Source organism: Crocodylus porosus, unplaced genomic scaffold (genome assembly GCF_001723895.1).
Source record: "Crocodylus porosus isolate Cpor-Errol unplaced genomic scaffold, CroPor_comp1, whole genome shotgun sequence".
NCBI classification, from domain to species: Eukaryota; Metazoa; Chordata; order Crocodylia; family Crocodylidae; genus Crocodylus; species Crocodylus porosus.
Genome location: NW_017728943.1, coordinates 62,258,865 through 62,270,138, shown reverse-complemented (window position 1 = coordinate 62,270,138; position 11,274 = coordinate 62,258,865). Strand labels below are relative to the sequence as shown.

General features: G+C 40.1%; 1 long non-coding RNA gene across 1 annotated transcript; it reads right to left on the bottom strand.

Moving 5' to 3' along the window:
* Nucleotides 1–4,399: 4,399 nt before the first annotated feature.
* On the bottom strand, nucleotides 4,400–8,768 carry LOC109319228. Its single transcript, XR_002103422.1, has 3 exons — nucleotides 8,657–8,768; nucleotides 6,676–6,798; nucleotides 4,400–4,512 (listed from the first exon to the last, which is right to left on the bottom strand). It is a non-coding gene; the product is annotated as an uncharacterized LOC109319228 (long non-coding RNA).
* Between the last annotated feature and the right edge of the window lie 2,506 nt (nucleotides 8,769–11,274).

Below are 11,274 nucleotides of genomic sequence, written 5' to 3'. Positions count from 1 at the left end.
AGCAGCTCCTCCGAGCAGCCGCCCTCGCCGCTCCTCCTCCTGCCTCCGCCCCGGCCTCCCCGCAGCCGCAGCCCGAGCCGGGCGCTCCAGCCCCTCTGCCCCGGCGCGGTGCTGGGCTGGCAGCCGGGGCACGCGGCTTGCTTGTGGCAGGGGGCAGGGGGATGTGTCCCCGTCTTCGCCCGCGGGGGGGGAGGGACTGACAGCACGAGCTGCCCGGAGCCGGAGCTCACCTCGTGAGCTGCTGTGAAGGGACGGAAGCTGATGAAGTGGATTTGAGTTCAACAAAGCTGGTGACTCTCAGTTTATGTAGAGATTAATCCCATTTCTTTAGAGAGAGAGAGATTTGTGTGTGTGTACGAAATATATATAGGTACTAAATAAGTGCTATATAGGGACTAAGTGCTATATCTGTATATAGAGAGAGAGACACAATAAGTGTTATATATGTTTGCGTGTGTGTAGAGACTAAATGCCGTGGGTATTTATTTACATGTGTATATACAGACACATCAATATATAGCACTTAGTCTTATTTAGTCTCTATATAGGCAGACAAGGTTCTTTGGGTAAATCTTTTATCTGACCAACTCAAATAGTTGGGGGAAAATTTCCATGCAAGCTTTCAAGTACAGGTTTCTCTCACTTTATGCTGTACATGTATTCCTGGAAAACGACACATAAGTCAAATTTGCATAAAGGGAACTCTCTTTACAACATAACTAATAGGGATACGTTCCAAGACCTTGACTGCTGACCCCCAGACCCATTTCTACCACTTTTACAAGACAATTTTGGTACTCACCAACAGCAGACAGTACACACAAGCACAGGGTGATGGTGAATGTTGCCATAATGGGGATGGCAACTACAGAAACACGTGTCACAGACAATGAGCTAGGAGCACAGATCCACGCAGGAGACTGTATTTTAGTGCATATCACTCCCACAACGCACCGCACAAAGCAGTTGACTGCAGGCTTCCACCACACGGATTGCATAAGAGTGAATTTACCTCGCATATAACGAATTTTTGGTATAGAGTCATCACATAAGAGCAAATCTGCGTATATAGAACCTGCATAAAACAAGGGAAACCTGTACAAATACCCTTCACCAGGCTGAGGAAGCATCCGCAGTTGTTGGTCTGTGCTCTTCCTGGATGGACTTCTTTACCATCCCATTCCATCCAGGAAGAGCACAGACCAACTGCGGATGCTTCCTCAGCCTGAAGAAGGGTGTTTGTACCCAAAAGCTTACAAAGAAGAATTTTTTCCAACCATTTGAGTTGGTCTAATAAAAAATATCAGATTTACCCGAAGAACATTGTTTGCCTATATTCTTAGGCCAAGACAGCTACAACCCATACCTTAGTCTCTATATAGCACTTATTTAGTTTCTCTTCCTCTCTATAGCACTTTATATATAGACTCTGAATATACAGACTATATATATAGGACTTCATATAGCACTTGGTCTAAGTGCTGTATAGAAAGACTGAAGTGCTATATATTTGTTTATATATAAACTAGATAAGTGCTATAGAGACAAAGTGCTATGTAGATAGATAGACAGACAGACAGACAGACTGAAGTGCTATATAGAGAGGGCAACTACATGTTCATTAATGTGCCATAATTATAGCACGTTAAATTTTAGTACCTATAATAACAGGTACTAACTTCACCTGCTGTAACTAGCACTACTGTGAATTAGCCCAAATGAACACTTTGTGTATGATGCTTAATGCTCATTAGACTAATTACGCATTAGCACATTAGTACAGTTTTTGCCAGCCATACTAATGCTCAGCAGATTTGGTCCAATGGACATTGAACATCTCATGTAGATGTACCCAGTGAGATACAAAATAAGTGCTATATGTATGTATATACCAAATAAGTGCTACAGAGAAATTAAATAAGTGCTATATGTTATATGTAAGTATATAGAGAGAGACAAAGCCTAATAAGTGCTATCAAGGGAGAGAAAATAAGTAAGTGCTCTGCGTGTGTGTGTGCGCACGCATGGAGAGAGAGACTAGAACAGTGTGTGTGTGTGTGTGTGTGTGTGTGTGTGTGTGTGTGTGTGTGTCTGTATATATATCTATATAAATAAACTAAATAAATGCTAGAGAGAGACTAAATACATTATATATAAACACACATACATATATCTTATTTAGTTGGTCTATAAAAGTGCATGTTTACCCTGCCTTCTGACTGCCTGCAGATTAACACAGCTAACCACCTCTTACCAACCTGTTTTTGAAATCTACAGCCAGGTGTTCCCCACTGCAGAGTGGCTGTACTGAGCATGATATTGTTAGCAGCACTCAGATTTTAATCTCTATCCTAGTGGTTCTCAACCTTTTTAGACCCAAAGCACCCCACAGAAAAGTCCAGCTCTTATTTTTCTGTAATTAAAGAAGAAACCCCAAAAAAACCAAGTGAAACTAACAGCAATTTTCTGTTGCAAAGAACTCAAAAAGACCACAGGTCAAAATTCATTTAACACTATTGATTCCTATTTGAAATCTCTGGGTTTATCTTGTTAATTATGTCTGTACACCTCAGTATTAAACTTTCATGGGACACTTAAAAGGCTTTTAAGGCAGCACAGTGTGCTGTAGGACCCTGGTTGAGAATTACTGCTGTCTCCCTTCCTGAGTCAGCCTGCTCAGGTTAAAAGCACTACAAGATTGCAATGAGATCTCTTGTGTGTGGAGGGGAGTTGTGTTGAGTGGAACCGTAAAGACGAGGCCAAGGAGGGCTAATACACACAGTTTGGTTATCATAATGATAAATACATTGGTTTAGAAATAAATGTAGTTTAAGTGACATAACTCCCTAGTGTACCACTTACTGTGTCCGTTTCTTAACAGTTGCAGTTACAGTATCACAACAACTGTTTGGACAAGACCAAATCCTTAACAGTTAAGAGATCTTAGAGATGTTGTCTGCACTGGAGAAACTGGGCCTGTGTTAACATGATATGGTGAACATAGGTTGCCTTTACTGTAAGTGAGGTTCATGCATTTAAACATGTTAGCTAGCCATGGAAGGAATTCCAGATCACTTCAAGGGCCTCCTTTCCTCTACATACCAGGAAAGAATATTACTCCAAATCAAATCCTGCTCACAATTCATGATATTGTACCACAGGTATTTTGCATCCGTTCTTTTTTCAGTGCATCTGCTTGCTGTCCACATACATAAAACTTTACTGAATTATGTAAGATTTTGTTAATGTTTTTAAATGACTGATGATCTTCCTTAAAAAAAAAAATTAGAAATCACCTTAAATACACAAACCTGTATAAAGCAGCTGTATAAAGCAAGCTGTGCCATTGTGGTTCCTTTTTGTGGGTTTTTTTTTTAATACAAAGATACAACCCAATGTTTACAGGGTTAAATAAACAAGAGGTAACTACACAATCATTTTGCCTGTTTAATCTTTTCTCTCCCATCCTCTGCTTGTAAGTGTGTTTAGACTTACCTCTAAGTCTATAGAGCACCAGACTATCATTCAGAAAGGTAATAATTATGTGATACCCTATTTGCAATTGCAAAAGAGCAACCTTTTGTGCTATGAAGGTATCTTGAATTATTTGTCTGCAGTGAGATCTAACAAGCAAACTGTGTTTCATATTTCAGATGTCACTAGACTAAGAACCTGTTCAGATTCAGAACAGGAGAGCTTCTTACATCTTAATAAGAAAATACATTTAGTATTTTTCTGTATAGATGTCCACTCACACATAAATCCTCAGCATAACTTGCTAATAAAAGAATTAAAAAAAAAAAAAAAATCAGTCTACTACTGTCTGAAATATACCTTCATAAAACAAAAGTGCACTCTGTTTTAAATGCATATAAGATATTTTATAACCTGTATAATTTTATCCTACCACATGTTAGCTTAGTGTGTTACAAACAAGCCTCTCCTTCAAGGAGAATTACACTTTGTCACTGATCTTTACAATCCTCTCAGTCGGTTCAGTTTAAGCAAAAGCTATACTGCAATAATTACATTAATTTTTCTGAGCCTGTATCACTCTGATTTTTTCCTCCATATTTGGAAATGTTTTATTTACTTACTTGCAAATGTTTGTGATTTACAAATTATCATGTCATTTGATATTTGGAAATAAAGACTACAATTGTCATATTACCTACTTTTATTTGTAACATTGCCTCTCCCAATTCCCATTTCTGAGCATACTATTTAGATACTTGACATTTTCAGCTGCTCACAGCTGGCAGTTTACTGCAGAAATTCTTTATTCTTTTGTATTTTAGTTGGGGAAAAAAATGTGGGCATCTCTGTATCCAGGGTGATCACATTTAGTTCATTTTCTTAGTAACAAAAGAAAGCATAGCTTATGCAGATAGTGGTACAATTAATAGTCTCCATGATCTTCCAGTAGCAAACCTTCATTTGAAGCCATTTTAAAGTAGGATGCCTGGAGGAGTGAAGGTCTGGACAGGCAAAGACCTGAGTTTCTTTCCATCTCTGGAATTAAAAAGAGCCAAGATAAGTTTGCCTTTCCCTACTTTGCCCCTGGAAAGATTATAAAAAAAACAAACAGCCAGAATGCATTTGTAGTCACATTCAGAAAGATAAGATTCTGGTGGAAGAGAATAAACTTGATCTTTTTTAAAATCAAGGAAACCAAACTTTCTAACATGCTATATGGTCTCCAAGCCTAGGGACAGACATTCAAAAAGCCTGAGCCTAAATTGATTCAAGCTTTGAAAGTTAATCTATCCTTCAGAGATTGAACCAATTTCCAAGTGGATAAACATTCACTTTTGATTCAGAAAATGCAGGCATATAACTGCAGTGGCTCAGGCTAAAAGCTAGGGGGAAGGGCAACTAGCGCATGCCCTCTTTTCCCCATCTACACTGCTGAACTGAGGGGTGTGTGGCCAGGCTCTGGCAGGATGGTATGATTAGGGAGGGGTTTAATCCCCACCTTGGCCTGCACAGTCCCCAGCCAGAATGTGCCTGGAGGGGAAGGGGGACAGGGAGGGGGAAGTAGCCCTCACCAGGCTTCCATCCCCCCACTCACTGCTCAGGGAGTGTAGCCAGACCCCAGGCCACAGCTAGCACTCCCAGGCAAAGGACTGGGAAGGAGGGACAACTGTATGCATCTGTTGATGATACTGAGCTTTTCAAATCTCCCTCTCCCTGCTTCTTCATAGTCTACAGCAAACTGACAGGCATTGCAAGCCAGGTCACTTCTCCCACTTGGCTTGCTGTCAGTATTCAGTAGGGGACAGGGACAGCAGCTAGCAAGGAGCTGATCAGAACACAAAGCTTAAATCAGCCCACCAGGAAAACAAAGCCTCTGTCTCATTAGTTCAAACCCTTCTTAAACAACTTTTGCAAAGCATTTCCAAAGAAGAATGGAGGGACATTACCAGCTAACCTGCTGACTAGCTCCAAAAAGCCCTAAGTGAAACTGAAGACACACACTCACACAGACACCTCTCAGCATTAACTAGCATGAGGGTGTGGCACGACTGTGACCAGATACTGGCTTGGGTCCATGCTGTGGGAGAGGGGAGGGAAGGAGGGAGCAGGGATCCCTGCTTGAGCGGGGCGTGGCAGGGGGAAGGGGGGCAAGGCAAGGGGAAGCCAGCCAGACACTGCTGTCTCCCAGCTGCAGTTTCCACCTCCTTCTCAGCCAGCCAAAGTTCTGACTAGGGAAGAGAGGGGTGAGGCCAGCCCTGCTTTCTGGAGCAGACAGCCCAGCCCAGGACTGAAGTCCCCCAGCATGCTTTTCAATTTAATTTGAACCAGGAAGGGGTCTGGGACAGAAGTTCCACGAACCAGTATGACCCAAATCAGTTACGTCTGCTAGATACTATATTCAACCAGGTTTATCTTAAACCAGTTTCAGCCATTTTGAAACTGATTCATGTGCACTGAACTTCTGTTCCGTTATAGGTTTAAACTAGTTTCTGATCACATAAACTGGTTTATGTACAACTTCCGTCCCTATCCCAAATGTTCTCTCAATCCTGGATCTATTATAACCTATAACCCAGGCAGACTTCTATATAATAAGCTAGTCAATAAGCATTTCTGGTTTAAGTCCACTTACCAAAATGTAGCTTGGAAGGGTATATAAGAAACCACTGGAACCAGAGGCAACATCAATTAATAAAATTAATTTAAAACCAAATAGTCAGCCACAATATTTACCAAGACTGCCACTCCATTTTTTAAATTTGTTTCATTGAAACAGATGAAAAAACAAATAGAGCACTACTTTCTTTGGGTAGTGTGTGTAATCACCTGAAGAAAGCAGCAGCATCTTCAACCCCCTATTATTAGGTCCAAAGAAAGGCCTACTCAAAAAATAAAGCTCTTTTGCAGGTTGTTTTTGAAACAGTACAAATAGAAAACTTTATTTACATGTACTGACACCACCCCTCAGAGTTCAAACAATCAATGTTCAGATTCAAATAACAATGACATCTTTAATAAAAAGAAAAAAGGAGTGGCTCCTTTGTAAATGTTTAGCTGCAGAACCTGAGTAGCCCCAAATTTCCAGGAATGGCAGCTAATTTATAATAACCCCCCAAAAAATTCCTATTGGGAATCTTATACATCTTCAAAATGAAAAAAAATTTGGATGCGGCAATAGGGAACTCAATATTCAGTTACCACAAGCAGCGGACATGAGAAGTGTCTTGGCTAGAAGGGAGACTTCTTCTGAATTTCTTCTACTGTATGTTAGTTTGCATTTCCTCCTTGCCATCTCAGAAAGGTTTACTTTGAGTTCTTTTCCTAATAGAAATAAATGCAATACAGACGTTAATTTTTCTTTGTGTTTGGTTTCTTACCTGGATATTATTAAATTATTTACTTCTAGTTTTAAAAAGTGAAATGCGTGAGACTCTCTAGGCCCACAAGTTTCTCCATTCAGCCAATGTATTTCTTTCCTGCTCTAAAGTGAAAGATTACGTCAGCTTCTGTCTCTATTCAATCCACAGTTTCCCCTTACCTACCAAAAACATGTACATTTCTAAAAAGGAGATAAATTAGAAATGGAGTATTGTGTGGGTGACAAATATCCCTAAACATTTATTCCTCTATTTCGTAATATTTGTTTTGGTTTTCAGATTTAATTAGCATAAATTTGCTCTTTTACACACATGCGCATACAATTATAATACTATATATTTAAAAAAAATAATAATCCAGATATATCAGAGTCAAATCCAAAAAGGGTTACTTTGGATGGATGGTTTTATCTAGCTGAAAAGGGCCATTTTATAATATTCAGAGTCTTGTTTTCTAAGTGACGCTCTAAGAAAGTTTGCCTGTTAAGTTGGTGAGTTTCATTTTTTATTGTTGCAAAAATAAATGTAGAAGAAGAACCACAGACTATAACATTATTATTGAGATAATAAGTGTACAAGAGTCAAGAATTTAAAAGGTATTATTATTCTTAAAGCTTTGCATGTAACCTTTGCTCTTACAATTGACTCCATAGTTTAAGATTTACAGTACTATATGTGCACTGTGGGAACCAGAACTTTGAATTTCATCAAAATTAGCACAGATTTCAAAACCTGTGTGAACTTCATCACTTTGTCCAAAGATATTAGAAAAAAAAAAAAAAGGTGTGGAATATTGGGGGAAAAAAACCCAGTGCATGTGTTTGTACAGCCAAGCTACATTAAGTTGCGTGGAATTTTCATCACCACATCACAGGATGTAAGAAGTCTGAAACAACACCTGCTAGTGTGAAGAGAAAGTGAAATCAGGATATTATTAAGTGTCCTAAAAAGAGCATGCAAATGTCTACCAAAAAGACGTGCACGACTGTTTCATTTATTGTTTATCATTTGCTCCATGCTCGGCAATATACTTATTTTTGGACTCTGCCACTAGCTAGGTTTGGAAATGTAAAGTCCAATTACATTGGTTATTGCATTGCAAAAGACAATTGCTCACTTTCCCTCCCCCATACAGAAAAACATAGACAGTGATAGTTCAGACATACATTAGCCATTCCTACAACATAAAATAGTTTCAGAACTGGGTAGAGATCAAGCATGAGAGCTCCCCTGAAAACTCATTTTAAAAGGAAAGTTATAAAGCACTGAAGCTACAGGTTTAAAATGAAGGTGCTTTCTTAGCTATAATTTCAGTGCATATGCTGGGAAGGTGAGCGAATAGAACAGCAGTCTGTCTTCTTTTACCATCTTGCTGTGATTGGGTCCCACGCAGTCTGTAAGAGCTAAAAAATATCTTGCCCGTGAAACTGCTCTTCATCCCAATTTTGTTTCCTAGTCCTGATGAGGGGTCAAGTTCTCAGAAGTCTGCTATTTTTACTAATTAGTCCAACAGAGAACTTACCTTCCCTCTGTATTTGTTTTAGTTTGTGGCAGCCTTGATAGTACAGATATACAAGAGAAGCAAGATTTATACACTGAAGTATCTCTCTTACTGGACCAGCTGCACAGTTGAGAGAGATAGAGAACAATCTTTTAGATTTTAAGCAGCCTTTCTTAGATCTGGGAAAGGAGGAGCCACAGTCCAAATTAAAAACAAGTAAAAACAGTTATTTTAGTTTAACTTAGTTTCATAGACATCAGGGCTGGAAGGGACCTCGGGAGTTGTGTTAATAAATACTCACTTGAAAGGGAAGTAGAGGTTTCTTATGTTACCACCTCTGAGATGCCTGGTTTTCTCCTTTTCTCATGAGAATCAGTTACCATAGAAGCAGTATTAATGCTAGAGGGTCTGTCCTTTCTAAAGAGAAACAGCACATCTCCCAGTAAGTTAAGAGCAGGACCTGGGCAGAGAGTGTTAAAATCCTAAATGACCAATACAACGGTTGGTCTACAGCTATAGAACAGGGAATCAGAGAGAAGACACTATTCTTGAAGAATATTTCTCTAACTCAGCTTCCCTATTTCAAGTTCCATGAAATACTACATAGCCAGAGCTCCCCCCACCTTACCCCCCCAAAAAAGAATGAAGCAAAGCATCTATGAGAAAGTGTTATTCACATGTAAGGGTCCAAGTCAGCCTAGGCACTAGAAGTTTAAGGAATCAGTTGAGAGAAGAAACAACTTCATATATTTTGAATAAATAAATCCTTTAGGTACCTTGTGCTTTGTCTATTAACAAACCCTTCTCTTTACCAGTATGTCCTTGATTTCCTTTGGATGGACTTCTTTACCTTCATAGTTCTCTTTCCCCTAAACTTTTTATAACCCTCTTCTTCCTTACCGTGCAAGTCTTTGGTATAACCCTATTCAATTACATCTACTGACTACATTCTTTCAATGCTTTTTTAGGTGCCAGAGTAGCACAGGTGTCTTAAATATAGTCCTAAATATCAATATAGTGATTTAAATTCCACATGAGGACTTGCCTCTGTAAGGGAAAAATATTTAAAAGTAGTTGTGTTTACAGTGATTATTGCTCAACTCTTACCATTTCATAACAATGCATTTATCAAATACAGATCTTTAGATGGGTACTTCCCTTTGTCATGCCCTTGTAGCAAGATATTTAGCAGAATTTGCATATTCTGACAGGGCCACACCATGAGTACTTCTGGGATGGCCTCAAACCTGCAACTTCTGAGCTGTCAATTGTATGCCTTAGCACCTGCCACCCTAGCCCTAGAAGCTACTTGGTAGTATTAGTGTGTTATGAGTAAAGTTATGGAGGTGGGGGTTGTTTGTGCATACAGTAGAAAAGGGAAATAGTCTTTTAATCCCAAAACTTTGTGGATACCTTGATTCTTTGATTATTTTATGTATACAATCTAATAGGTCTGCTGTCCTAGGAAGTTAAGAAGCTAACTGAAAATTAATTAGCATGTTTACCATTCTGAGGTAAGTAAACTAACTTTGAAAAAACATGGACTTGAAATGTTAATTGCTCTGAGCCCACTTTAGTTTAGATCTCAGTTTCTAAGTACAGTCTATCCTCTCAACAAATGGGAGAACTTTAAAAATGCATTTAAAAGTCACCTGCATATAACAAACAAGTGAAATGTGGCAAAAGTTTCCAGTTTGATTTATTCCCTATGCGGCAATTGCCCTACTTTTACTTTATCAAAACCCAACTTGTTTTAATGTCCTCTGTGTATACTAATTATTTTAACCCACAATCATTTTATTAAGCTGCACACCTGCATTTGCTCTGTCCTCAAATCGCCTTAGTCTAGCGTTTAGCTTACATTACATAGACTGACATAGCGATGGCAGCAATTCCCTCATGCTGAGCATTAAATAGCAGTAGTTATTTCTAGGAAAAAAACCTCCGTAGGCTCTGAATCTCCAAATTAGCTTATGCAGCCAGGTCTCAGTGGCTGATATGGAGCAGCCTGCAAAATTAAGGATTGACAGTGCCTCAGAGAACACCTTGGATGCATGTCATTTACATTCTAAGATGAATAGAAGAATTTTATATTTATGCAAATGTATGTAGTATCCATTACCGAAAAGCAGAAGGAACAACGTCAAGTGAAAAACATAGCTGAAAACTGTGTTCAACGCTGCACTGAGCCCCAAGGGCACAAGGGAATCAGGAGGGCCCCCTAAAAGCCATAAGAGTTTCTTAAATAATAACAGCTGAGGCAGGAGAGGGGTATTTGCCTTTTGGGCTTGTGCTTTCATGTTTGTTTCTGCTGCTATGCAAGCGACGTAAGTGCTTCAAGAAAGAAAACTCAACTTGCTATACAGCCCCACAACTCCAGGACCAGATGCCTTAAGGGAAAATGCCCAGGCACCCTGTGCCCCACACAACAGGTGTGGCATGCTTGTAACTGTGCGAAGCCACAGCCCTGAACACCACCCAGCGTTGGCCTTTTTTGGGCAAGGCAAGCCAGCTACTGTGAAGCACCTGTGACACTGACTGCCCCTGGGAGCAGGAAAATGCACAGGGCCTAGTTTCCTAATAAAACCATACTCCTCTGGGCAGAGTAAATTTCAAATGGCCTTTACACTGCTGCAACACAACTACATCCTCCACTCACACCTCCCTCTTGCCCTTGCGTTGACACCCAGAGTGAAGCTGCTAACCCAGCAGCAGCCCTTAACTAAGATGGTGGCACTGCCCTATCACGTGATGCCCACGCCTTCAGCCCTTAACTAACATGGCCGCAGCAGGGAGCAGCCGCCCTAAACCAGCTCGGCTTCAATTTCCTATCAGGCTTGGCGGCCGGCTTGGATTCCCTTCACAAAGATGGCGCCCAGTGCCGCTTCACGAGCGGAGTGAGAGAAGCCGCGAAAGCGA